Raw genomic sequence first — 9,482 nt, 5'->3', positions numbered from 1 at the left:
CTAAGTCAAGGGCAGGATAGCTAGTTCTGGGTAGTGAACGGACATATTTGCCTACGCTGGATCCGTCCTTCACTCAGCTTTCCCAGCCCTTTCCCCTCTCCGAGCCCTGCGCCTCAGAACCCATTACCGGGCCGGCCTGGTCGCCTCGGCCCACCAGGGGGCGCCCGGACCGCAGGAACGCAGCCTAGAGGGGAAACGACAGGCCTACTCTGAGACCCCTGGGCAGTGAAGAAGGCTTAAAAGGAAGTGCTAACTGTACTACGTAACAATAAACTCGCAGTCACTATTTATGGAGTGCCTACAGAATGCAGGTCTGCGCTAAGATATTTAAATATATAGTTGGTTGGAATCTCCACGATTCTAGGTAGCAAGGGCTCTCGTAATTCCCGGTGCGCAGGCGAGGAAAGAGGTTCTGGGCGGATCCGGCTTAGGGGGCTGGGAGGCGGGTAAAGCCCCGGCCGGCGTCCTCTGACGCCTGAGTTCCCCTGCAGTCCCTCCCCCGCGGGGCGGGAGAGGTAATGAGTGGTAATTAGAGGTTATTAGCTGTACCCAGAGGGAGGGGCGGGCTCTGCTTTGGGGGTGGGTCTAGGTCTGAAAGGAGGAGAGCTGCTCCCTGCAGCCTAGAGTCTAGTTCTGGCGACCCCTACCCGCGCCCCGCCAGACCCCAGCAGTTTGAGCAGGATGATAACAGCTTCCCTCTTAACACCCCCTCCCTGCATTCCGCCTTCCCGCAGTATCGCAGGAACACAATCACTCTAGCACAGACTCCAGCTTACAGCCCACTCAGACGCGCGACCGCACACACGCAGGGACCTTGGAGGCTCGTCTACACACCCACATCCCCTTCCCGAGTCGTTTTCAATCTCCATCCCCTGGGAGCAGAGCCGAGGGAAGGAGTAGGGAGGAAGGGGACAAGGGCCGGCAGTGCGGGCTTCCGGACTGGGCTTCTTCCGGCGGGCGTGAGAACAACTGCCATTTATTCGCTATCCCGCACCCGTCAGGGAGAGGGTGCTGCCAATAGGGAGAAACGGGGGGGAGAGGGGAGTCGGGCGGGCTGCCACCCGGCAGAAATGGAAGGTGAGCCGGAACCACGGCTGTGACAAGGCTGGGGATATTTGTGAGAGGATGTAGTCACCCAATGTCGGGGGACGTGTTGGGACCACCAAATATTAGGGAGTGGGGTACCCAATATTTGCAAGACCCGCAGGGATCTTGATGTTTAGGAGGGATCTAAATATCTGGAGCATGGACTTGAATTGTTTTAACGTTGCTGTGATATTACAGGCGTTATAGATATTCAGGGACCCCAAAGTCCCCAGATTTAAAGGACGGTCTGGGTACCCTCACTTTGAAGGAGTCACAACCCTCCATTTGGGGCGGCAAGGAATCTCATGTCGGAGGGGAGAGGAAGTTCCCTACGGTGGTGAAGAGCAGCAATCCCTAATAATGGGAGACAGGGAACCCCGCTGTTGAAGGCATCCGTGTGCCCTCCAAGGAGACCGGTTACAAACCTTCATTCTGAAGCAGGGATCTTTTATTTGGGGAAAAGATTCAAGCCTCCATTTTGATGGAGAGAGCCCCAAAGATTGGGGAATGATCTGAAGGCCTCCATTAAGGACAGAGATGCTGGTCTGGGCCAGCAGCCCCCAGCCTGTTTGGGGACCCCACCCCCTCCTTTCCCCTCTGTTTCCAGGAACAGCTGGGCCCAGCCTGGGCTGTACTGCTGGGAAGCGGGTGAGTCAACCCCTCCCTGTGGCCACAGCTGGACCCCCGCCCGCCCCCTCTGGCCTTCACATCTGGGCAGAGACCCAATCATGAGAGCTGGGATGGGGACCCTTAAGTTCACACTTTTGGAGATGGTGCCGCTCGCCTCGGAAACTGATCACAGCCTCAGGGTGGATACCATGCCCCACCCCATATCATGAGGGACTCTGGCATGTTTTCTACACTGCAGACATTGACATTCTGCCAGGACTCCCATCCTGACCCCCTCCCCTCCTCATGTCTGTGTATATATCTCTGAGTCCATGTGAAATGTGTTCATATCTATGTAGATGAGAGATGGTGGGTCTGTGATTGTGTGTGCACAGGCCTGTGTATACCTTGACCTGTGTCTTGGTGAGTCTTGAGGCCCTGGGAATTTACACAACAGGCTATGTGTGTGTGATTTGGTGGGGTTTTTTTGGAGGAGGGGTGTGCTGTCAGGGACTAGGGCACGTGTTTTTCTTTATGGGACCTTGGTGCTGGTTTAGTCGCTAAGTCATGTGGGGCTCTTGGGACCCTCATGGACTGTCCGGCCAAGCTCCTCTGTCCATAGGATTTTCCAGGCAAGAATACTGGAGTGGGTTACCATTTCCTTCTGTAGGGGATCTTCCTGACCCAGGGATCCATCGAACTGGGGTCTCCTGCACTGCAGGCAGATTCTTTACCGACTGAGCTACCAGGGAAACCCTTTGTGTCTATATCCCTATGTCATTCTTTGTGTAAGTAGTGAATGACTGATAATCAGTACTTCAGTATGCCTTTGTTTCTGTGACCGTGTCCTACTTTATGTCATGTGTTTTCCTGCGATAGCATGAGGCTGTCATGGGTGGCCTTGGTTTGCCCATGTCCCCAAGACAATCTGGTGTCCCTGTATGCAGCCTTGTGGGTTTGTTTTACTTTCTGTGCCCTGTGATGTACGCGGACAGTATAACCATCGAGTCTGTCCCCACAATGTGTCTGTGACTCTAGTCTCCATGTGAGGGGAGTGGCTGCTTGACAACTGGATTCCTGAGGTCCAAGACTTTATCTGTTTGCGTCTTACTTTGTGTTGTTGGTGTGGCTTTATAGCAGTGTCTGTATATGTCACTTGTGTATGAAGATGGCCCTGTGTCCCTACCACAAACGGTGTGTGACAGTGTGACCCTGCCCGCATTCGCTGCGGGGCTGGCTGGATTAGTGAAGGTTTGTGCCAACGTGTGGCAGGTTTATCTTGTGTCCGTGTGCCACTGTAGATCCAGAGTTTGTGACCTTGTGGGGAGGTGTCAAAGTCACACAAGACAGCGTACTTAGCGGAGGCAGAGGCAGTGACAGGCTCCGGGGGTGTCAAAAACCCCCGAGCTCTGCTGCTCTGGGCCCCGCTGGGCCCCGCTCCCTGCGCTGCGGGGGCGCGTGCGTCGTGCGTGACGTGAGGCACGACGGCGGTCGCTGCCTGCGTGGAGCCCGACGCGGTCATGCCTGCGAGCGCGGGGAGAGGGTGGAAATAGGCTAGCTGCGTGCGTGCGTGCGTGCGTGCGTGCGTGGGCAGCCGCGGGGGTTGGGCGCGTGGGGGAGCGCTGGGCGCAGCCCCACCCTGCCCGGGACTGTTGGGCGCGGGTGAAACCATGGCAGGGGTGGTGGGGCGGGACGCAGGGCCGTTAACCCCTTCCTGCCTGACCTGAAACTTGTGGCCCCCCGACAGAGCGCACGGGGGCTTCCCCAGTGCTCGGGGACCGTCCCTGACGAGGGAGGAATCCCGCCATCGAGCTGACAGACCCCCCCCCTCCAGTTACCATGGGAACCGGAGCTTCCCGCGCGGCTGGGCGCGTGCTTCCTCCCCCTTCCCAGCTCTTCCTTGAATTCCACAGTCCACCGATAATGGGCTTCCCGCTCCTAATCTCCGGGGAGGGGGGCTGGGGTCAGCGAGCCCCGGGCGTGGGTGACTCAGGTCAGCTTGAGGGTCCCCTGGCCACAGCAGACCTCGCTCCCCCTTCTCCACCCCGTGACTCACCCCTCGCGGCTTTTCCCCGTGCGTGACTCAAGCCCTTGGGGAGGGGGCTGTGGACTCTGAGACCCCCTTCCAGGCAGTGGGGGCTGAGAACCCAGTACTGGGGACCTGAAGCTCAAAGGGTGGGCTCTCCCTCCTGCGAGGGTCGGTGTCTAGTGTTTTCCCTTAGCCATCTCTCATCAAGGTCACTAGAGGCGTTTTCCCCCACCCCTGAATTGGCAGTATCTACCCCCTCAAAACCCTCCGGGAACCAAGTCCCCAGCCCCTCCCCCTCAAGCCCACAGGAAGTTTTGGCAGAGCCCGTTGGCGATGAAACGGTTAAAGCCGTTTTCTTATTCATTTCATCCAGGGGCCCCTTTTGAGTCAGAGCGAGCCAGGCGCCCCCTTGAGCCGGGCCTCGTGGGGGCCTGGGTTCATACTCTCCACACGTACCATTTTTAGAGAGGGGAGGGAAGGCTGTTGGTGAGCTGACTGGGGGGGTCTTGGGTGGCATGTACAGAGTTGGGTTCAAATCCTGCCTCTGCCCTCATTGCTCTCTGGTTCTCAAGTTTCCCCATTTGAAAATGGGGGATAATTTTGAGCAGTTTATTGTGGCATTGTGAGATTAGCTGAATAATAGATGGGACACTTTGTTTCCAGAGCTGGGCACAGGAGCAGAGAAGGGAGCTTGGTCCGAAAAAGGACCCAGGCTCCTCCTGTCTCCCAGGCCTGGGTGCTGGGTGCCCAGCAGAACTGAGTCCTTGTGGGGCACTCCATGCCCCACCCAGGCGCTCTGAGGCCATAGGGTTCATCCCTTCCGTCCACCCCCTGCCCGGGGCAGGCACCCAGGAAGTGAAGGCGGGGCAGGAATGAGGCGGAACCTGTTGGGCCCGTCGCCTCCCCACCCCAACCCCCACCCTCATTCCGGGGCCCTGACATGCCCCCCCCCCCACATAAGCTGTGGCCCCACCCCCACCGTCGTGGACGCCTGGGTCCTGACCCGAGGGTGGCCCAAGGGAGGGGATGTCGGCGGAGACAGCGTCTCGGGAACATCCTGTGGACTCCTAGCTGGACAGACGGGAGAGTCAGCCCCTCCCCGGGCAGGACAGCAGTCGGCTGGGGGCAGAGTAAACACGGCCCAGAGTAGCCAGACTTGGAGGGGCGGCAGGGAGCATACACATACACAGTCACCCCGAGAGAAAGCCAGTCTACACACACAAAACTCCTGTCACCCTGGCCACAGACAGATTGCCAAACGGGGACACACTGACAGGGTCAGACACAAATCTGGGTAAAGACGGCTGTCAAAGGTGACAGGGTAGGTCAAAGAGGAAGACCGAAATGCTGCCAAACACGTGAAGATACTGACAGGCCAGAAGCATAAAGGTAACACAGATAAGTGAACTCATCGTACAGGCAAGATGGACACACTGACAGGCACAAACACAAGGATATTGACGTTCAGGTGAGACGTGCACAGCCTGGCAGGCAGTCGCATGTCCACAGGCACCCTGAGACAAATGTGACAGGCCAGAAACAGGCAGGACGGACACACAGACGCAAGTGGGCAACACAGGCATGTGGATAGACTCAGAGATAAGGGACGGTCACTTTCAGTGCAAGTGCCCCAAGAGGTGCACAAGATATGTTCAGACACAGTGTTAGATCCTGACACACCGGCGAAGGCCACAAAGGCATACACGCGCACACACACTAGCAAGATCAATTCAAAAAGATAACTCAGAGGTGAAAGAGACAATCATAAACGTATGGAGAGAAGGACAGGAGGGACACATACAGACCATGACAGACAGCCCCAGCCACCGCCACCCCACAGCACACACACAGTTGCATACATACTCAGACAAGGTCTGAAGACACCAGAAATCAGCCTTATAGATACACACTACCTCACTGATAACACACACGTCAGACCCTCTGACAGACTGGGCATATGAAAGTGGACAGACTGACATATTCACAGACATGGTCTGGCCAGATAGTCACACCCAACCCAGAGAAGCATGGACAGGCCCCAGTCGGATATTCATTAACAGGCTGGCCCTAGGACACCCTGACAGAACCTGTTGGCTAACACATGCACACATACACACCACCAGCCACAGAGCCCACATGGACACAAACACAGAGAGTCACAGACACACATCAGCCACGGACGTCACACACAGACCTCACACAGGCAAGCCATGGACCTCACACACAGACACACATACACGTACAGACCAGACACGAATAGATGAGCAGTAAGAACTCCAGTACACCCTAGACTCTTGTATACAGGCCAGCCACAATACAACATATCATATAGACCGTACACATACACGCAGACACACTCACCCCCCTCCAAAGCAGACAGGCCCTACACACCCCTGCAGGGTTGGGCCAGCACACAGACACATGCCTTGAGAAGACAGGCTTCACACACACTCTCACACGCCCTGACAGGCCAGCCACACACAAACCCACAGACAGCCAGACACACGCGCGCCCCTGGACCATGATGAGGTACTCTGGGGTTCTGGGCTGGCCAGCCCTTCTCTGCCCCCACCCAGAGATCCTGGCGCTTACTCTCTCCAAACACCTCCCCCCACCTCCCTCCCAGACTGCTCTTTGTCACTTCCCCTAGGAGGCCCAGCTCAGCAGCCTAGGTCCCTGGAGGGGTGTGGGCCTGTTTTCTCAGCACATCCGCTATAAATGGGGCACCCGGGATCTCAGCCATGTTCAGGCCCCCCAAGACCTCTCCAGCAGTGTGGGGGGGGCGGGGGCGGGGCGGGACCCGAAACAGTCTTGTGGGAAACTCCCCTCATGCCCAGCTTAGTCAGCCTGAGGACAGACTCTCCTTCCTGCTTCCAAGAAAACCGAGCCGCTTCCTCCCCAGGAGAGGGATAGGGACCCCCAAACCACAGAGGTGAGGGAGGGATGCGGCTGGCAAGCTAGGGGTTCCTGGGGGAGGGCCTCCATGATTCTCAGCCTCTTCCTGCCAGCTGCCTGTCCACACCCAGGGGCAGGGACAAGGGAGCCTGGGTGCTATGACTTGCGGGTTCTCGCCCTGGCCTGCCCACTAGCTGACTCACAGGCAGCCCCCAGCCCAGTTTCCTGGTGAGGGCCCTGCCGGCCAGTGGGGCCAGGGTGGAGGGGGGTCACCAGGCTATTTATAAGAAGGAGAAGTCCCTCCTGCCAAGGCCAAAAGCCCCAGAGAGACCCATGGGTGGGGGTGGGTAAACTTCCTCCTTATCCAGTCCCCCAGGTCCCGGGCCCCTGGGCATGAGGAAAGCCTGGGCACAGTCTCCTTAGCTAGATGCTTGTTTGAAGCCCATGGCCTGGGCAGTACCCGGCTGCTAGTCTGGGCACTCAGCACAGACAGAGGAGGGGGCTTTCCTCACACCCTCCTCATGGGACTGGCCTTGGCGCCAGTGGGGCGGCATGAGGGGGTGGTGCCCAGGCCACAAGGGTGAGACTGGCAGGGGCCTGGAACCGGCTGTACCAGCTCAGCTGGGCCCCCGCCCTCCCTCCTGGCCCAATCCCCACCCCCTGCTCAAACACTCGTGCAGAGAGCATGCTGGTCTTGCCCCCAAACACACCAGCACCCCTCTGTCCTGTCCCCAACCCCCATAAAGGAGACCCTTTATGAAAGGTCTTGCAGAGCTGAGCATGCAGTTGGTACTGCATATATGCCTCTGTGATTGTGATTATCTACACAAAATTGGCTAACACTCTGGAGCCAGACAGCTCAGGTTTTAGGTCAACCCCAGGGCTTTGAGCTATGGGACACGAGGCAAGTTCCTTATCTTGCTGTGCCTAGTCTCTTAAAGGGGGCTAATAGCAAATAGCATACATTTCACCGGGTTGTTGGAAGCAGGCATTGCGTTATTCTATGTAAACCACTTAGAAGAGTGCCTGGCCTATGGTAAGAGCTATATGTGTGTGTGTGTTAGTCACTCAGGGGTATCTGATTCTTTGGGCCAGGCTCCTCTGTCCATGGAATTCTCCAGGCAAGAATACTGGAGTGGGTTGCCATTTCCTTCTCCTGGGAAGAGCCATATAAGTGTTAGCTATTAAAATGGTAATTATTTCTCTGTCTGCTTGTCTTAAGTGTCTCTGAGTCCTGCTGTCTGTCTGCATGACTCCAACCCTGCAGCTCTCCCTGCCCTAACCCCCACCTCCATACATCCATTTTTCCTTGCTGGGTCCTTGGCCTCCATGTCTATCCTCATTGGGACAGTCTCACCTCTCTCCAGGACTCCCCTGGCATGGCCAGCCTCAGCACTGGTCAGGGCTGACTCACTGTGGCCTCCTGGCCCGTGGGACCTGCAGGTTGGCTTCCTGAGATGCTGCCCTCTGGTCAGACCTGCCCAGCCCCCCAACGCTGCCCGCTGCACCCCCGCAGGGCCCAGCCAGATGTCAGCTGCAGTTATTAGCATGGGCGGGAGACACAGACCTGGCAGCGTGCCTGCCAGACTCAGCGGCCACTGGAATCTCCCTTGAGCCTAGGGCGGGGGAGGGGAGCAGTTCAAGCAAGGGAGGAGGGGAGGGGGTACCCAGGGGTCACAAGGACCCTCCAAAGATAGGGACACCCCCAGCTTCTCATGGGACCTTCCTCCCCAACGCGCCACTGCTCTGCTGGACTTCCCCAGCCCCCGCAGAGCTCAGTTTCTCTTTTGCCTTCTTTCGTTTTACTTCTCTCCTCCACACTTGGTGAACTCTGTGCTTGACCTGTAAAGGTTGGCTAGCTCCTCTCCCCCAGCCTTTCTCTGCCCTAAAGAAACTTCAATCTAGCTCCCCAAAGATAGAGGCTTCACTTTCTGAGAGACTTTGGTTCTAGTAGCTGGTATCCTATCTGCTTGGAAGTTCCACTTTTAGTCTAAATCGAAGCCTCGCCATCTAAACCTTCAATTATTCCTGGGGAAGGGGCTCTGGAGGGGCTCCCTCAGATGAGGGAGACACCTAGGGTGAGGGAATGGGTCCCCCTTTAGGTATTCTGGATGGTGAGGAGTCCCCATACTAAAACAGGAGTCGGGCCCCTCACCCACATGAGTGAAGGAGAGGGCACCGCAGCCCTTACGGATGTATGCGCCAGACCTCCTGGCAGAAAGTAAGGGCACCCAGCTCGAGGTAAGAGGCAGCCGCGTCAGCCCGCCCAGGCGCCGGGGTCGCCTGGAGGCATTGGCCCACCCCCTCTTCGCCGTCGGGCTGGGGGCGAAGTCCGAACCAGGCCCGCGGGCAGGCGGGGACCTGCCAGGCTGGGTCGGGCCAGGCAGGGCCTGGCAGGACGCGGCCTCAGAGCGGCTGGGTGGGGCCGGGCCAGGCGGCCGTGGGGCCCCCGGGGGCGGCGGCCGGGGCTGGTCGGGACTAGCCGTCCGGGGGCCCGGGCGTGCCCTGGGACCTGGCAGATACCGGGGCCCTGGGCCCCGGGACAGCGCTAGACCCACCCCTTCCTGTGCCCTTATATGGGCGTCGGGGCGAGACTCCGGGGGCCGCCCCGCCCCCAGTCTGGCCCGCGGACTCCCGCCTGTTGCCATGGCAACCAGGCCCCGCTCCCCAGTGGGTCCCCCTTCCTCGGGCTAGTGGAATCGTCCGGGACCGCCAGCCTCCGCCATTGCCTGCGGGCTCCGAGGACTGAACCATTACTGGGGTGGGGATCGGTGACTGGAGACCTCGGCAGCCGGGCTTATTTAGCGCCCCTGGCTTCCTCGGGGGTCGCCTGCTCAGGTTCCTCTTCCGAGGCGCTGAACCC

The sequence above is a fragment of the Capricornis sumatraensis genome, chromosome 9, assembly GCF_032405125.1.
Source record: "Capricornis sumatraensis isolate serow.1 chromosome 9, serow.2, whole genome shotgun sequence".
NCBI lineage: Eukaryota > Metazoa > Chordata > Mammalia > Artiodactyla > Bovidae > Capricornis > Capricornis sumatraensis.
The sequence above is the reverse complement of the archived record's forward strand: the minus strand, read 5'-3'. Positions refer to the sequence as shown.